At 38.0% G+C, this 20,651-nt stretch overlaps 1 protein-coding gene across 4 annotated transcripts in view; it reads left to right on the top strand.

Annotated features, from left to right (window-relative positions):
- Nucleotides 1-20,651, top strand: part of bsna (bassoon presynaptic cytomatrix protein a) — a 107,935-nt gene that overhangs the window by 43,067 nt on the left and 44,217 nt on the right. The window lies entirely within an intron of this gene.

Genomic DNA, 20,651 nt, shown 5'->3' with positions numbered 1-20,651 from the left:
ACTGATAAGACTATATAAGCAACAGAATATTGATTATGCATAAGCTACATTCTTGAATATAGGATTGGAATAACAAACCCTCTTTATTCTTGGCTTTGTTCACTAGAGGACAGTGGTGTCTCTAAAATATTTAGACAATCGTCAAAAATCCAATTATTTTGTTGTTTTTCATTTGTTTATAATTACTAATATTTATTATGCCTTTACACCTGCATTTAGTTATTAATTATTACCTTTAAACACTGTATAAATTAAATTTTTTTGTAAATAAATAAAATGTCATAACTGGGTCTCAAAATTCTTTATCTAGGTTAACATAACTAAGCAATTTTTAGGACTTAAACTTTCTTTGACCAGTTACACTTATGCTTTTTAGCTTTTGTGTAAAGTTCTACTTAAATAAGGCCTAATTATTCAGTGGTCATGTTCTATTTTGAAAAATAAATAAAATAATAATATTAATAATAATAATAATAATAATAATAATAATAATAATAATAATAATTGTATTAATGCTAATAACAACAATAATAATTTTAGAAAACAGCTCATTCTTAAGATTAGATCATCATTACTGCAGTGATTTAATATGTTTTAGCAGGCAATAATTCCTTTAACCACAATTTTTGCACTGTTTAGATTCTGATTTCTTAAAACATCATGTCAGGTGATGTATCCCTACAATTGGCCAAGCTTAAGCTCATCAATATTATTTGTTAAAAAAATCAGCTGACTACCTGAATGTACCAATTAACCAGGTTATCCTATCAAAGGATTTTTTTTTTCTATTGCAATCTCACAAGCACAATCTAGGAAGACAATGTCAAGATTCATCAGGTTCAGACTGTAAAAGGGTGCTTCAGGGAGCATGAGGAATCTTTTTCACACATGAATTGGTCACTTTGACCTTAACCCAACTGAAGGTCTTTGGGATGTGCTTTTGGGATGTGCTAAAAATCTTTAAAACTAGTTTGACTCTCCATCCTTCAATGAAAGATGCAGGTGCAAGAGTACACACAGACAGGGACGCCAAGGTGGGCACCTTGAATGGCAGTGCTGTTACTGCACATTGCATAAGAGAAGGCTGAAACATTGCCATGATGTATCTAATCTGCAATGACTGCTAAAGGTTGTGCAGCAAAATATTAGGGTGTGGGGCATTTGCCAGTCTGTTGTTTACTGTATTTGGCCACATTATCACTTGACTATTAAAATTAATAAAAATAGAAAGTTAATGATTATGTATCAGCAATGTGCAGTTCACCACATGGACCTACTTGACTAGCTAGACTCTTCGTGACCTTTGTGACTCTTAGAAACCTGATTTTATTTAAACAATCTAAAATCCAAATGAGAACTTGTGCTATTGACCAAAGGAACTGAGAAAAATATGTGCAGAAGGTAATAAGGTATTTAAAATGTTCATCAAGATGTTCACAAGTAGCCTTGCACAGTAAATGTATTTTTAATATATTAAAACAATATTAAAATATTCTTATCATCTTTAACAGTAAAAAAGAAAGTTCAACCTTTCATATTTGGATATATAAACAAAATTTTACTTATCTTTAGATGAGAGCAGGCTTAAATAAGCAACAAACAAATATTGTGAAATAGAAATATTATTTGCTATAGAGTTATAGTATTAGTATAGTATTAGTATAGTAGTAGTATAGTATAGTATTTAACAACACCCCCTTTTATTGATCATTTAAATCTAACAAAATGTCCCCTGGCTAATCTGTAAAGGTCTTTGTTCTTTGAACTTTCTGAACTATACTTATGATACAGTCAAGATCATATATTGATATTCTATATGGTATATATTATAGCAACAATCTAAAAGCCTTCTCTCTGATGTACTCACCAGTCTGAATTGTGTTTAATATGAATATATAGGAACATATTATTTTTTATAGAAATGATGTGCACCCACCGTGAAAATGAGAAAATGTGCAGAAAGATGTTCAGGTTTATAGCATTCAAGCTGATTGGTAGCAGTGTTTTATGCTTATGATACATTAACCTTCCAGGTGAAAGCTGCAAAAAGCTGGTGAGTATGTCCTTTAAATTTCATATAGATACAAACAGCAATGCTGGCAGCAGTGTATCTATTGTAATTTAATTGAATTTGAATTTGATTGTTTCTACTTTAGTGTGAAAAAGCAATGAAACTGGTGTAATAGTGTCAAATTCAGAACACAATTTGATTTCATTTTTGTATACAGATGTCATACTAAAAAAAAACAAAATTGCTATAATGTCTTGATATATTTCATAAAACTTTATGTTCTATGCTTCAGTTTATTACATTTGTTTATTAGATTATAATTTTTTTATGGATGTTTATTTAGCTAGCTATGGCTTTTGCCAAACAACTCACTACATATACATTCATGTCCACCTCATCAGGACACATGGACACTTGCTTGTTCATGGAGTTATATGATTAGCCAATCTTGTGGCACCAGCACAGTGTAAATAATATTTGGGTAATGCTCACATCAAACCTCAGAATGCAAAAATAATGATCTCATAAGTAGTATTTTCATAAACTGTTAATCTCTCAGAATCTTCAAATACAACAGTATAACATAACGTGTAAATGGTGAAAAAACATATAAGTGATCAAGTACATTAGGGAGAAAGGCACTTGGGAGAGTCTGTGGTGTTGATCTGTGGTTAATGATGGTCTGGATACCCTTCTACATACTGTACATTAGGAGTCAAAGTTGTTGTGAAAGTGTTCTCTAATGTGAAGTTTGTAGGAACAATTAAGATTCCTAAAGCCTATTAGAAGATTGGTCCTACCACAAATGGTATCAATTCTGTAGGCATCATTGGATTTAAATGTAGGGAGTAAGTGATTAGTGAGTATCAGCAAATACCCTACTACTATTTCATGTACCATGTTTTTTTGTTGGTTTTTTCTTTTACATAAATGCACATTCTGTTACAAGAGTATCCTGCTGTTCTGTTGGCCGTTAAGACACTCTGGCCCTTTAGCTGAACAATTCTGTTAGTGATATTTTTGTTACGCTGCATGATTCTATAATAAGTCATCTAAAGTTGCATCCAGAAACCATACATTTAAAAGAATAAAAATGTGCAAGAGATCTTCAATGTGGTTTTAGCTTGATCTAATTCAAAGAGTGTTTGCAGTGGGCTCTTGGTTCAGTACCCCACTGTCTTCTCTTGATTTCCAGAGGGAGTTGAAAATTGTTGAAAAGTTAATTAAGTGTAAATTTATAGTATGCTATTAAGAGCTACTCCATAATCCCAAACTTTTTTAAGCCTGGCTTTGCATTGAGCTGTACATTTTCAATACAGCAAAACACTTTCTTTTGAGAGTTAAAACATTGCTTACATTACAATCCTGTTCTGATTCCTTTTCTGCATAACAATTGCATTTGATTTAATTGACCAGCCAGCACTGGGACCTTATTACCTACATTTCTTTCTTTTTGTCTTTTATTCTCTCTATCTTTCATTCTTTTTTTTTTGGAAACATTAAAATGAAAAGAGAGTTAAATAACTCATTATAGACATTTCCCTCAGTGATCAAAACAAACAAACAAGCACACACAGATTATATACATGCAATTTTTTTTTACAATTATCAGATTGTAGACCCACAAATTGAAAGATTTGGTTAAAAAAAGCAGTACTATACATAATTAGTATTTATTGAGAATCTTTATAGTGGGAAATAAATTTTAAATATTTTAGGCAGTGTTGACAATTGAGGCCAATCCATACTGATTCATAGGTTCAATGAGAAACAGTAATAGCTATTGTCTTTACAGCTGAGCATACCACGTTAATTATAAAATGAGGGAACACAAATAAAAAGTGAAAAGATCTTTGATTTCCTTTAGGAAAAAGCCACTCTTAATTTTATCTGTACTGGCCTTCAAGGAGCATTTTAAAGCATTTCACTGGCCACAACAAAAATAAATGTTTAATGTTTGGATGGCCTTCCTCTACAAGGTGTTGATGTGACAAGACCATGACAGGTCCTGTGAGATGTTAACAATCCAGTACCAAAAACTGTCCACTCTCTTCACTGAGGTCTCACTGATCGTGTCTGGGTGGGTGGCAGCTTCTCTCTGGCTTTGTGCTAAAGTCCACAACCATCTCTTTTGTCTCGTTGACATTCAGATAGAAATGGTGCCTTAACCACTAAGCTACCACCACCAGGTGAGGTTCTCCACTCTTGATGATATACACAGTGGAGCCATGTTTAGAGCCAGACAGCAGAAGGGTAGTGGTTCCTCTGTGTTATCCTGAAATCAGCAACCATCTTTAGCTGCTGTGCATCCTCTCTGTGTGTTTTGTTGTGCTGTATGTTTAACAGATGTCTATGAACAGTAGTCAAACAAATCTGTCCAATTGGATGACAGCCAGACCGAGAATAGTGGTATTGGCATCATCGGTTGAGTGAACTGCAGGAGTCCATACTTAGGATAGCACAGCTACTAGGTTTTACTATTTTTTATGCTGTTTGATTTGTGCAGCAAACTGCATTTCAATTAGCAGCCATTAAACAGGCTACAAATGACAGTTTATGCATTCTATATGTAGACACTGATAAAACTCTGAACACATACTAAAATAATGAGCAGGGCATATCAAATTAGAATTACAAATGTAAACATTATTTTTATCTGCTGTAAAGGTTACTCTTGATATGTAAGCAAGCCTGCATTAATTACAGGAGGATGGAGAAGGTGTTTCCCTGCTGGGATGAAGGGCAGGAACCACGGTAGAGAAGATGAAAGTGTGAAAGGTCATTGACAGCATCTGAAAAAAATATTTATAAGTTCTTTGTAAGTTCTATCTTTTTCATTGTATCATAGGATTACAAATTTATAAACTGCAAAAGAAAAAAGTTTAACAGAACTTTTTATCATACATAAATTACTATAAATATAATATCTATAATTGATTTTTAGTAACAAGACCAAATGCCAAGGGGAATTTACTATTCCAAGACTGCTAACATATGATCATCAATGAATAATGAAATAGCTGTGTTTCTTACAGTGCAATGTTGTTTCTTTCTGCTGGAGCAATAGCAGAAATTATTGAATTTTATAAATCTCTTATAAAATTCTCATCTTTTAAGTTACATAACTCTGAGCAGGATGACTGGACAGGAAAGGGGCTATGAGCCAACTGCTGGGCAAACAAGTCCACAATATCATGGGGAAACTGAAAACAGTATTCCATTTAGCACAACCAGACAACAAGACTTTTTTCATACTACATCCTTCAGTGTCCCATGGATTGTACAATCTGGCTAGTCTGGCCAAGTTGTTTACCAGCCACCTTCTTGCAAACTGACAATCTCTTAAATGAGTTCTTTAACAGAAGCGGAACACTAATATGCAAAATGATCTGTGCCACTTACTATTTTTACAGTCTAATGCAGACTCATACATTTTGCTGACGCAGTTTGATCTAGCATTGTCTAGAACTATGTTCACAGAATGAAAAAACAAGATTGGAATGAACATATCTGTCTATGTCTCTCAATTTGGGAACATTGCCTTTAAAATTTGAAACACAAATTTACATTAGAAACATGTGGGTCGCTGTTGAGCTCAGAAGGGCAGTGGCACAATCTAAATCACTTAGGATAAACATAAAATAACTAACCTGTCTGCCAAAGCCATGCACTACATTTCAACATATACATTATACGTAATGACTTAAAATATGATAGAAACTAGATCATATTTTTAAATAATGTTAAACATTTTGGAGCATTGATCAATAATGAACAGTGTGGAATAACTGTTTACACAAGTTTTCTGTAAAATACTAAAAAGTAGAGGTCATAAATAGAGGTCTCTCTTTCTCTCCTCAAGTGACTTTTATTTTTGTAGCTTCTTCTACAATGATTGACCATAAGAGAAATAGAGCAATGTCAATGCCAGGATTTCCTTGACCTCCACATAGAAAAACAAGCAGATGTTTTAACATTTTAGTTTAATTTACAATATACAATATAGCATTGGGGCACACCTCAATCATTTTAATCCAACCCATTGCCACATAACACATGTATAAATTCAATTAAGCACATAGCCATGCTTTTATAAATATTTGTGAAACATTGGTTGTTCTGAAGATTAAATTCAGTGAATTCATTGTTGTCTGATGCAATGTTTGCAATAATTTCAGTTTTAAATTTCATCCCTGCTAGATATTCCATGGTCAACTCTAAGGGGTATTATTAAAAAGTGGAAGTGCTTAGGACAGTGCTATGCTCCAGCATTGTGGGAACAGTTTGGGGAAAGCCCATTTTTATTTTAGTATGATTGTGTCAAAATGAAAAAAGCAAGGTCCAGAAAGACATGGTTGGATGAGTTTGGTGTAGAGGAACTTGACAGGCTTGCACAGATCCCTAAATTTAATCCCAGAAAACCCCTCAGGAGTTGGGGTAACTGGAACAGAGGTTGCGAACCAGGACTCCCCATCCAAAGTCAGTGTCTGACCACACAAATACTTTACTGGATAAATGTGCAAAAATACATGGAAATAGTCCAAAAACAAGGCGACAAGGTAATGTATCCTTGTTTTTACATAAAAGTTGAAGACACTGTACAGTGTGGTCAGAGTGCAATTAGGGACAAGGGCAAAACCAGTAATGACACACTATCTCTCCAGATCTGTTCCTTTACCTAAGAAAAACCTAATGACAAAAGCCTGCACATTTTGATGTAAGTAGGTGTGGTAGATCATAATGGACCAATGCTGCCTCAGATACTGCAGTGTGAGACTGTTCAGTGTTTATATGCCAGCAGTAGTATTTAAAAATCATTGTGAGATATAATTGGGAGCCAGTGTAGACTGAATAAGATATGATATAAGATAAGATCTTCTTCTTCTTCTTTCGGGTTCTCCCATTAGGGGTCGCCACAGCGGATCATCTGTCTCCATACCCCCCTGTCCTGTACATCTACCTGCATGTCTTTCCTCACCACATCCATAAACCTCCTCCTTGGACTTTCTCTTTTCCTCCTTCCTTGTAGCTCCATCCTCAGCATTCTTCTACCGATATACCCCATATCCCTCTTCTGTGAACATGTAAAAAACCATCTCAATCTCGCCTCCCTCGCTTTGTCTCCAAAACGTCCTACATACGCTGTCCCTATAATAAACTCATTTCTAATCCTGTCCATCCTCGTAACACCCAACAAAAACCTCAACATCTTCAGCTCCGCTACCTCCAGCTCCACTTCCTGTCATTTACTCAATGCCAATGTCTCTAAACCATACAACATCCCAGGTCTTACCAGAGTCATATAAACTTTCCCTTTCACTCTTACAGATACCCTTCTTTCACAGATCACTCCTGCCACTCTTCTCCACCCACTCCACCCTGCCTGCACTCTTTTCTTCACTTCTCTAACACACTCTTTATTACTTTGCACTGTTGACCCCAGGTACCTAAACTCCTCCAACTTCTCCACCTCTTCTCCCTGCATCCGCACCACTCCACTGCCCTCCCTCTCATTCATACACATGTACTCTGTCTTACTCCTACTGACTTTTATTCCCCTTCTCTCCAGCATGTACCTCCACCTCTCCAGTCTCTTCTCAACCTGCTCCCACAAATAACAATATAAAGATATAAGATATGTGGTCATATTCTCTTGTTCTTATAAGGACTCTTGCTGCTGCATTGACCTAAATGAAGCTTATTTATGCTCTTACTAGAACATCCAGAGAGTAGGACATTACCATAGTTCAACCTAGTTGAACTGTAAGAGCATAAACTAGTTTCACTGCATCTTGTAACAACATATTTCTTAATTTAGCAATATTTCTGAGATAAAAGAGTGCTATAGTAGTAATGATATCTACATGAGGCAATAATTACACCAAGGTCTTTTACTCCTGCACACGATGAATCAGAAAGACAGCGATTTTGGGTTGTTTTTATTACATTATTATTACATTATTATTATTATTATATTATACTATATACATTACATTATTTCTACTGAATCTAGAATAGACACAACTGCTGTTCTTAGACGGACCTTTTAAAATGAAAATTAAGATCACCAACAATTAATGTTTCATTTAAAACAGTAGCTAGGATTGTAGATATACCCAGGATGACTAGTATAAATTCATGTGTTCATCTAATGAAAAATATGCATTAGATATAATCCATGTTTCTGTTAAACACAGTACATTAAACTCCTGATCAGTAATAATTTAATTTATAGTCATCACTTGTCATCATCACGTGATCTAATATTCAACAATCCTATCTTCAGATCAGTCTTATCTAATTTATTGTTACTAAACCAAACTTTCTGAGAATTTTTACATTTTGATTTCACTCAAGGAACAGAAACAGTCTCAATATGGTGGACCCTTGGTGATGACTGGCCTGGCTCTGCATATTCACAGAGTTATACTGCAAGCAATTTGAGTTGCACGAATAGGATGGATACCATCCCACCCTAACAGGCCAGCCTTGCCCTCAAAATTGCCTCAGTCTTGGAAAACCTGTGATTGCCTAGAAACCAAAGATGACCTGCTATGTCCATCACCCTGGCTCCCAGTATACACCTAACCTATGCTGCTGGTGCCCCTAAAGGCCTAGCTAATTTCACGTCTTAAAATATAGTCTCCTATAACCAGACTTCGTTTTAGCTTTCTCAGTGGGTGCTTGACTGAGAAAGCAAAATATGTAAGACACGTAAAACGAGTATGTGGGGGCTATGAGTGATCTTCTCCATCAGAGAACTAACTAGTTTACACCTCTCACAAATAAAATGATTACTATTGAAGAAAAAAAGACTGATTAAATATTCAGCACTCAACACACTAAAGAAGCTGAATGCTTGCCATATTATAAAATTACACACCTTATTGTGATTTCTTTAGCTTGTTTGTTCCCAGTTCCGGGAATGGCCTCTGCTTGCTGCTTTTAAACAGAAAAAAAGTACTATTTGAAAAAAAAAGAGAACACAGCTGACAGGAAGGATAAACTATAATAAATTAAAACAATAATAAAAGTTTGTTTAGAGGGAAAGAGATGGAAATGATGACACAAACAAGAAAGTTGTGGCTAATGATTAGAAAACGGGAAACTACACATTATATAGGCATTTTATTTATTCAGCTACAACATCAGCTGAACAGCAACTATAACATTAAAATCACCTGCCTAACAGCTCTGATTTATCGAGGTATCCACTCTACAAGACCTCTAAAATTGTGATGTAGTATCTGTGTGAGATGATGTGAGCAGCAGATCCTTTAGGTGCTGTATGTAACACATCCCACAAGTGCTCAATCGGATTGATATATATGTGGAGTTTGGATCCCAAGTCAACATGCTCATTTTTTTTGTCATGTGGTTAGAACATTCCTGATTCTTTCGTCGTGTTTGTCGCATATCATCCTAATAAAAAATGCCACTCCCATTGGGGAAAAATGTTTTTTTTTTTACATTTTGCCAGGCAATCACCACATACTGGGAATACATAGTTTTTTAGTTAGATGCTCTAGCACAGTTGCCAAGCATCTCAGTTTGGCCTTCTCAAAATCACTCAGATCCTTACTTTTTGCAACTCTTCCTGTTTACAACACATCAACATAAAGAACTGACTGTTCACTTGCTGCCAAACATATCCCACTTGACAGGTGCCGTTGTTACAAGATAATCAATGCCATTCACTTCACCTGTCAGTGGTTTTGTCAATACAATCCTCTTCTTCTTCTTCTTTCAGCTGCTCCCATTAGGGGTCGCCACAGCGGATCATCCGTCTCCATACCACCCTGTCCTCTACATCTGCCTCTTTCACACCAACTACCTGCATGTCTTTCCTCACCACATCCATGAACCTCCTCCTTGGCCTTCCTCTTTTCCTCCTACCTGGTGGCTCCATCCTCAGCATTCTTCTACCAATATAATTCATGTCCCTCCTCTGCACATGTCCAAACAATCTCAATCTCACCTCCCTCACCTTGTCACCAAAACATCCTACATGCGCTGTCTCTCTAATAAGCTCATTTCTAATCTTGTCCATCCTCGTCACTCCTAACGAAAACCTTAACATCTTCAGCTCTGCTCCCTCCAGCTCCACCTCCTGTCTTCTACTCAATGCCACTGTCTCTAATCCATACAACATCGCAGGTCTCACCGCAGTCCTATAAACTTTCCCTTTCATTCTTGCAGATACCCTACTATCACAAATCACTCCTGTCACTCTTCTCCACCCACTCCACCCTGCCTGCACTCTTTTCTTTACTTCTCTAACATACTCTCCATTACTTTGCACTGTTAACCCCAGGTACCTGAACTCCTCCACCTTCTCCACCTCTTCTCCCTGCAACCACTCCACTGCCCTCCCTTTCATTCACACACATGTACTCTGTCTTACTCCTACTGACTTTCCCCTTCTGAATTCCCCTTCTCTCCAGCGAATATCTCCACCTCTCCAGGCTCTTCTCAACCTGCTCACTACTCTCACCACAAATCACAATATCATCTGCAAACATCATAGTCCAGGGAGGCTCCTGTCTGACCTCGTCCGTCAAACTGTCCATCACCACTGCAAACAGGAAAGGGCTGAGGGCCGATCCTTGGTGTAGTCCAACCCTCACCCTGAACCAGTCTGTCGTTCCTACTGCACACTTCACTGCTGTCACACTGTCCTCATACATGTCCTGCACCACCCTCACATACTTCTCTGACACACCTGACTTCCTCATACAGTAACACAGCTCCTCTCTCGGCACCCTGTCGTATTCTTTCTCTAAATCCACAAATACATAATGCAATTCCTTCTGTCCTTCTCTATACTTCTCCATCAACATCCTCAAAGCAAATAAGGCATCTGTGGTGCTTTTCCTCGGCATGAAACCATACTGTTGCTTACAGATGGTCACCTCTTCTCTTAGCCTGGCTTCCACTACTCTTTCTCATAACTTCATGGTGTGACTGTTCAACTTAATTCCCCTGTAGTTACTGCAGGTCTGCACATCTCCCTTATGCTTAAAGATCGGTACCAGCACACTCCTTCTCCATTCCTCAGGCATCCTCCCACTTTCCAGAATCTTGTTAAACAATCTGGTTAAAAACTCCACTGCCATCTCTCCTAAACATCTCCATGCTTCTACAGGTATGTCATCTGGTCCAACCGACTTTCCACTCTTCATCCTCTTAATCGCTGCTCTCACTTCCTCCTTACTAATCCAATCTTCATCCTGCTTTACCAACTGCACATCATCCAACCTTCTCTTTCTCTGATTTTCCTCATTCATCAGCTGCTCAAAATACTCCCTCCACCTTCTCAACAATCTCTCCTCACCAGTCAGAACATTTCACTCTCCATCCTTTATTGCTCTAACTTGCAGCACATCCTTCCCAGCTCGGTCCCCCCGCCCTGGCCAATCGGTATAAATCCTTTTCTCCTTCCTTAGTGTCCAACCTCTCATACAGCTCCTCATATGCCTTTTCCTTGGCTTTCGCCACATCCCTCTTTACCTGCTGCCGCATCTCCTTGTACTCCTGCCTACTTTTCTCATCACTCTGTCTATCCCACTTCTGTTTTGCCAACCTCTTTCTCCTTATGCTCTCCTGCACTTCCTCATTTCACCACCACGTCTCCTTGTCTTCCTTTCTATTTCCAGATGTCACACCAAGTACTTTTCTAGCTGCCTCCCTCATCACTTCTGCAGTAGTTTCCCAATCACCAAAAACCTCTTCACCACCAACGAGCCCCTGTCTGACCTCTTCCCTGAACCTCACACTACACTCTTCCTCCTTCAGTTTTCACCATCTTATTCTTCTTTCAGTCCTCACTCTACTTCTTTTCTTCTTCGCCTCCAAAACCATCCTACAGACCACCATCCGATGCTGTCTAGCTACACTGTCCCCTGCCAACACCTTACAGTCTCCAGTCTCCTTCAGGTTGCATCTCCTGCATAGTACATAACATTTGTCAATACAATAGTAAATATAATTATACAGTTCCAGACCCTCAACAGATTAATTTCTCAGCCAGCATTAAGAATATCATTTTCAAAAACAGACACCATTTTCATTATTACATTCTTGCTTGGTGTCATCGATCTCTGACTCTGATATGCCTCGTGCAACAAACTTTCAGTAGGTTGTGGGTATTGCATAATCTCACTAGTGAATCACTCAAAACTGAGTTCTGTTGCTGCACATTCTGGGGCTAGCACAATTCTAGAACTGTGCTAGTTACAAATGCACCATTCTTAATGTTTACTGTGAAATTATTTTTAACAAATATGTGTAATCAGGGTTACCTAGTGCTTGAATTTGTATGCATGAAAGTTTTTTATAGTGAAAAAAAAAAAAAATCCTTAGTCATAGCATAGACAAACCAATGAAATGAGTCAGTACTTATTCCTTCTAGCTCATGCTCTTTTTTCTCCTCTCATTTTATCTTGCTGTCTTCCTGGTCATATTGTTCTCCTCTGTCTTCATTTCCTGTTTATTTTTCTCTATCAATTTTGTCTCATTTTTCTACTTTTTATGCTTGACACAACTGCTGCAGAAAATTTATTCTATTTAGTAATTTTATGTATTCCAAGAGTATTACATGCCCAGGACTGGAATTTGGAACTCAAAGTTTAGATTATTGACAGAAGTGTAACAGTGCTATAGCAGTAGATTTGAACATGTACATAGCAAATACTGTAGGTCAGAGAAACTGTTTTTTTGTTTGTTTTGTATTAGCTTTTGTTTAATGGTTTTTGTACTTCACCTTATTTGTGTTTCTCATTGAGTCTTGTTTGGATCTGCTTGTTCAGCAGCTTTTCCACTGTATAATTAATGACAATACTTACAGAATGAGAACACCCAAATCTGATCATTATAATATACATATAGTATATAATATACTTATAATATAAGCAGATTTTCATAACAAAAAATGTCTGCCTTTATTTTTTTTTGCTGAATTAAAATGTATCACCAGATGTGTCAGTTGCACATTCCAGTTCCTAGAATTCCATGTCACCACTGCTTCCTAAAGAACTCCATTTCATGGCAGCCCATAAAGTTGCACACCACCACAGGACAGTTTGTAATTCCCATCACACATTATCTTCAAATAAACTTCATTCAGTGTGAAGTCTGGCTCTTGTGAAGTCTTGAAGGTTATTAGCAGTGCACACATTATAGGAAATGGCTCAGCAAGTGCTGAGATGGTAAATGAATAAAAATCTGATATTTTGACTACTCCAAAAACCTGCCAAGTGAAATGTTAGCAAAAGTTATTAGTGCCATCTAGTGTCCTACATATTATATTAGATGTTTTCTCAACAATGATGAACTGAGGACAATAAACTCCTGATCTCTCTCTCTCTCTCTCTCTCTCTCTCTCTCTCTCTCTCTCTCTATATATATATATATATATATATATATATATATATATATATATATATATATATATATATATATATATATATATATATATTTATTTATTTATTTATTTATCTATATATCTATATCAATATATTTTAAATGCAGTATTTGACTGTAGTGTACTGGGATATGCCATTAAGGCAGAGATGGCAGGAGTACACACATCCATCAAGTCAAGATAATTTCTATAGCGCTTTTTACAACAGACATTGTCTCAAAGCAGCTTTACAGAATTTAACAGTCAGGGTGAACAGTGTGTATTTATCCCTGATGAGCAGCCATGGCGACTGTGGCAAGGAAAAACTCCCTTTGATGTTATGAGGAAGAAACCTTGAGAGGAACCAGACTCAAAAGGGGAACCCATCCTCATTTAGGTGATATGAAGAGTGTGATTATAAGTCTTTGAACAATACAGGATCCTGGAGAGTGAGAACTAACATGAGCACTGGAATGTAAGATTATTAGTAATAGTCAAGTGGAAGTACAGATACACATGTTTTAAAAAACTCTGGTAAAAGTACTGACTACACTTTTTCAATCAAGTTAAAGTAAAGAAGTTTGGGCTCTGACATGTACCTAAGAAAAACATAGCCATTACTTCTACCTGTTTTAGTGTCACACTGGCAACTGGACCTCAAATCATGTAATTCTACTACACATCAGTTTTTAATTAATAATATTTTTGGTGGATCATCAATCTTTATTCAGCCAAACCTTTTGCTGCTCAGAAATAAAAAGAAAAGCAGCATTAATTGTTCAGTAGGACATGTAATATTTATGCTCATGACATCAGGTGAAAAGCCCATATGGAAAACTTCCTTTTCTGTAAAAAACTGATGTAGTAATATGACATAGGTCTGCAAAGATTCTGCAAAACTATTTTGAGACAGCATACCTTGGGCTGATGTAACCAAAAAGGTGATGTCCAGTGCCATGTTTGCAACAACCCAACACGGAACATTGCCACAAACCCCATGCCAACAATAATACATTGTGGTGGAGGGGTGATCATTTGGGCTTGTTTTGCACCCTCGAGGGCTGGGAAACCTACAGTCGTTGAGACAGCAATGAACTCTAAATTCATATCAGAATATTCTTGAAACAATTATGTCCAGCAGCTAAAATTGAGCCAATGTTGTAATAGGTCAATGATCTAGCGCACACTAGCAGATGTCTACAGAAGAAACATCAAGGTGTAGGCAAATATCAGACCTAAAACCTTTTTAGATGTTGTTGCAGGATCTTTAAAAAGTTGAACACCAGAAACAGAATCATCTTTATTAGCAAGTATCATGTGTTAGATGTACGGAAAGTTTGTCATGCTGTGCTGATGCTATAAAAATATAAACGCTTTAAAAAAATAAATAATATAAAGTAAGGAAAATTAAATGAATAAAGATGAAGACTAAACAGCTTGTGCAGGGTATGTAATGTGAGGCAGTGCAAATAATAAAGTAAAAAAATGAGGCAGTGCAATTTATAATATTTCCCAAATAAAGGCACATCAAACATCAATGACCTTGTACAGAAGAGTAAGTGAATATTTTACCAAAAGATGTAAGAGACCAATAAACTCCTTCACAACAGTTTATTTCAGCTGTTTCTGCATCTTACTGAATTACATGGTGTACTTATTTCTTTTTAACTGGCATGGTTACTGAATGTTGATTTACTTTTGTGCTTTTTTGTTGTTGTTGCACCTGATTTTATTCACATTTTATTCAGAAATTCTGAGTTCATGTCTAATCTATCCAGCAGTCATTTTGTAAATATACTGTAACATATAAATAGCTGAAAATTTTAGAAATGCTGTTTTCTGTCCAGTCTAAAACCTTCAGGATGCATATGAATACAGAAATATGAAATGGCCATAATAATTGCATAAAAAATGCCAAAAGCCATTGGATGTATTTTTAAAGAAACATCTTCTTCTTCTTCTTTCGGCTGCTCTGTTTTCTGTTCTGTTCATCCTCGTCACTCCCAATGAAAATTTTAACATCTTCAGCTCTGCTACCTCCAGCTCTAGCTACTGTTTTTTAGTCAGTGCCACTATCTCGAAACCATACAACATCGCAGGTCTTACCAGAGTCTTATAAACTTTCCCTTTCATTCTTGCAGATACCCTCCAATCACATATCACTCCTGCCATTCTTCTCAACCCACTCCACCCTACCTGCACTATTTTCTTTACTTCTGTAACACCCTCTCCATTACTTTGCACTGTTGACCCTAGGTACCTAAACTTCCACCTTCACCACCTCTTCACCCTTCAACTGCACCAATCCACTGCCCTCCCTTTAATTCACACATGCACTTTTCTTACTACTACTGACTTTCATTCCTCTTCCCTCCAGCATGAACCTCCACCTCGCCAGGCTCTTTTTAAACTGCTCCCTACTTTCACCACAAATCACAATATCATCCACAAACATCATAGTCCACAGAAACTTCTGCCTGACCTCGTCCGTCAACCTGTCCAGCACCACTGCATACAAGAAAGGGCTATCCTAGATGCAATTCAACCTTCACCTCTAACAAGTCTGTCATTCCTGCTGCACAATTTACTGCTGTCATAGTGTCCTCATACATGTCTTCCAATCCATTTCTCAGGGATCCTCTCACCTTCCAAAATCTTGTTAAACAATCTTGTTCAAAATTCCTCTGCCATCTCTCCTAAACATCACCATGCTTCTACTGGTATGTCATCTGGCCCAGCCGACTTTCCTTTTTTCATTATCTTAATCGCTGGTCACACTTCTTCCTTACTAATCCTATCCACTTCCTGCTTCAACATCTCCACATCATCCAACCTTTTCTCTCTCACATTTTCCTCATTCATTAGCTGCTCAAAATACTCCCTCCACCTTCTCAACACACTCTCCTCACTAGTCAACACATTTCCATCCACATCCTTGATTGCTTTAGCTTGTAGCACATCCTTCCCAGCTCATTCCCTGTGCCTGGCCAATCAGTGTAAATCAGTAAAAAATACTTCTGCAGTAGTTGCCCAATTATCCAGCAACTCTTTACTACCACCGAGCCCCTGTCTGATCTCTGAAATTTACACTACAGTCTGCCTCCTTCATTTCCACCATCTTATTCTCTTTTCAGTCCTCACTCTCCTCCTCTTCTTCTTCACCTCCAATGCCATCCTACAGACCACCATCCAATGCTGTCTAGCTACACTGTCCCCTGCCAACCTTACAGTCTCCAATCTCCTTAAGGTTGCATCTCATCTTTATAGAACATAATCCACCAGTGTGCACCTTCCTCGACTCCAATATGTCACCCTTTGTTCCCCATTCTTCTTAAAATAAGTATTTACCACTGCCATTTCCATCTTTTTAGCAAATTATTAAAGAATCATAATGCTACTAGAATTATTTGTGAAGTAAGACCTTGAAGAGTAAAAAACATGGCTGACAAATGGAGTATACCTGCATGGTTAACAGAGATAACAATATATGCCAAAGATGGCATATATAGAGGGTCATGGAATGTGTGTGGAAAAATATGATGAAAGAATAATAATAATGTATATGTAATGTCATGTATGTATGGTGTGCATTGTGAATTTACTTAGTATTTGCCCTTTATTTCCTAGGATACAGATGATAAAGTAGAGTTTTTTAAGAGCAGGGAATGTAGCCAGGTGTCGATCACTTGTCTTTTCTTTTCACCAGTTATATCCATCTCTCTTGTCCTCAGTGTCTTTGCTGTCTTGCCAACTCTTTTGATGTATGGTTATGTGTATTAATTTTGACATATTGCTTATGTAAAGCGATTAAATGTCTGGAGTTGAGGTCAATGTTTATAGGCATGCATTTCTTTGCAAATGCTTTATTTATTTTAGAAATTGCTTTTTTTGTGTTTAATATACATTAATGCATTCATAAAAATAATTAAAGACATTTCACATTAAAATAAGCAGGGAAGTAAATCGATACATGCCTCATAAATCTTTTTTTTTTATAGTTATTTGACTGGATACTTAAATACATACCTTAACAAAAGCTTAGATACAGGTCAGCAGATTTTAAATGGCAAATAGCAATTTTATAGCATTTTGTATGACACTGAATGTGCCATTAGGTTATTTTATTGTTTACCAGTTGCTCCTTTGAAAATAGAATTAGCCAGGTTTGAATGTTTGAATTCTTCTAACCTCCAGCCCACAGTGCAGTACCTCACTTATCAGCTGTATAAGTGTACAGTAAGTGTACATACTGTGTAATTGTACAGATCATGTACACTATGATCATAATCACTATATTTCCATTCTAGATTTCAATTCTATCTCAGTTCTTTTACCAAATAATCTGTGTGTGTGTGTGTGTGTGTGTGTGTGTGTGTGTGTGTGTGTGTGTGTGAGTGTGTATGTGTATGTGTGTAAATGTGCAAGCATGCTTGCCATGCCTTGGGGAGAAAATGCAGTAGAAATTGCAACCATAAATTAGCAGCCGCATTCATCCATTTTCAGTCAATTTCTCTGGTTTCTTTACTGCCTCACAATCTGCCCAGCCAATTTGCTTTATCCAGTGAAGCTATAAGAGAGTGCAGAAAGCATGTCCCTAGCTTGACAGTAAATCATTTAATTTGTACTGCATTCACTGGAATGGAGCTGCCCTTTATCGTTAAATGTCCTTTATTAAAATAGAAGAGAGATTGACAAAAGAAAAAAATTATAATGACAGAGAGAGAGAGAGAGAGAGAGAGAGTGAGATATGCAGGTTAACTGATTTTAGACAATGTGGATAGTGAATAACTGTAGTGAGGAGGAAGTGCAGGGAAAAGATTATCATTAACATGCAGTGTAGATTATAGCTCCTACCACATCATTAGCCTCTAAAGAACGTCTCTAGGTTACGTATGTAACCCTAGTTCCCTGAGGGAATGAGACACTGTGTCGAAATGCTTTGGGACCGCACCCGCGTTTTCACGCTGTGAAAGAATGTGTGCAATCAGTCAACAATTGGATGCTGGCCGTCACCCATGGGGTGACATCACGAACAGGAAGTATAAAACCCACATGGAGTGAAGCCAGTGCCAGCTTCTCTAAAGGAGAAGGAAGCATTGTGGCTTAGAGGGGCCTAGTTTGTTTAAGCAAATCTAGGTCGAAAGGACAGAGGGGCCAGGAGTGGCTCTGTGGTCCAGGTTATAGAACCGGACGAAGGTCAGCAGGGTGGACCAGCCCACAGCATTAAAATTGTCTTGGAGGGGTACTCCAGAGGACCAAGTCTTTGAGGCAGCCACACTCCAGGTGGAGTGAGCTCTGACCCCGAATTGAGTGAGGAGACCAGAAGACTCATAACATGATGCGATGGCATCAATGATCCATCTGCTAAGGGTCTGCTTATTAGCAGGGAGGCCTCTCCTCTTTGGGCCATAGCAGACAAGCAGATGATCAGAATTCCTCAAGTAACCTGTCCTGTGGACAGAGGTGTCCAGTGCATGTACCGAACACAGCCGGTTCAATTTCTCCTGGTGTGGGGCCTGAAACGGAGGAGGATAGAATGCCTGTTACCTTGTAGGTTAAGGCAAGTTTATTTTTATAGTGCTTTTCACAACAGACATTGTCTCAAAGGGGGGGTTATATGCGTTGCTTGCTTGGGAGTGGAGCATGCACAGTCAGCTTTTGAGGGAGTCAAATGTTCGCATTGTAGCTCGCGGCTCGGGCCCCGCTCTCCCCTGGGGGAAGCACTCCCTTCTGCGGTTTCTTCCCCCGGCATGAGCAGCGCAGTGCTACACATTTCTTCCTCCGAGGAGGGAGAGATTTTGGAGGCTAGCGAGCCCACGGATTCCTCACAGCCTGTGCTGTATGAGCAGCTTCTGGAGGTAGTAACCCGGGCCATATCCAAGCTCGAGTTAGCTTGGCTGGAGGATAAGCAGAAACAGCGCACACCCAGTACGCTGGATGAGCACTTCCTGTGCCCTGCATCACAGCCTCCATGGCGGGGCCTGCCATTTTTCCCAGATTTGCACACCGAGGTGTCCAGGTCCTGGAAGAGCCCATATGTGGCCCATCTCTTTTCCCAATGAACCGAGAACCGACTTAGCGTGCTCCGCTCCCAGGATTATATTTTTTTCTTTTACAGACGAATTTAATGACAGAGAATTCAACAAATACATATAGAGAACTACGTGGACAAACAGAAGCTGGTGCCGGCTTCACTCCATGTGCATTTTATACTTCCTGGTCATTACGTCACCCCGGCGGTGATGGCCAGCGTCCAATTTTTGACTGATTGCACACATTATTTCAGAGTTTAAACACGTTGGGACATTCCCATAGCGTTTCGCCGCAGTTCCTGAAAGGGAACATTTTAATCACATGTAATTCAGTGCATTCCAAATGCATGCTTTTGGATTTACAATCCAGTTTGCTGATTAATGCATATATAAAAGTTAAAGTTGGTTTGATTTTTTAATACAAATTAGCACACATATCTCTATATGTGCAGTCTTTGAGACCTATTCACTGACTATACCTTGTTCTGTAAGTCAATCTGTTTGGGGGCCAGGTCAGGTCTGGGATCAGATTATGTTAGTCTTCTTCTTCTTCTTTCTGCTGCTCCCAATAGGGGTCGCCACAGCGGATCATCCGTCTCCACACCACGCTGTCCTCTACATCTGCCTCTTTCACATTAACTACCTGCATGTCTTCCCTCACCACATCCATAAACCTCTTCCTTGGTCTTTCTCTTTTCCTCCTTCCTGGTGGCTGCATGCTCAACATTCTTCTACCAATATAACTTATGTCCCTCCTCTGCATATGTCCAAACCATCTCAATCTCACCTCTCTCACCTTGTCACCAAAATATCCTACGTGGGCTGTCCCTCTAATAAACTTATGTTAGTATTATTGTAAATTAACTGCATAATAGAACTTGGTTTACACTTTCTTGCCAATTGCACCTCTCTTCTGCTCTTTATTTTTAAACATACAAAATATTTGTTTTATCATGCTGTAGTATATACACTGAACAAAATTATAAATGCAACAGTTTTTTTTTGCCCTATTTTTTTTGAGCTGAACTCAAAGTTCTAAGACTTTTTCTATGTACACAAAAGGCCTATTGTTCTCAAATATTGTTCACAAATCTGTCTAAATCTGTGTTAGTGAGCATTTCTCCTTTGGTGAGATAACCCATCCACATCACAGGTGTGACATGTCAAGATTAGACAGCATGATTGTTGCACAGGTGTGCCTTAGGCT

This window comes from Silurus meridionalis, chromosome 17 (genome assembly GCF_014805685.1).
Source record: "Silurus meridionalis isolate SWU-2019-XX chromosome 17, ASM1480568v1, whole genome shotgun sequence".
Classification (NCBI taxonomy): Eukaryota; Metazoa; Chordata; class Actinopteri; order Siluriformes; family Siluridae; genus Silurus; species Silurus meridionalis.
Note: the sequence above shows the minus strand (reverse complement) of the source record. Positions and strands in the feature narration are given on the sequence as shown.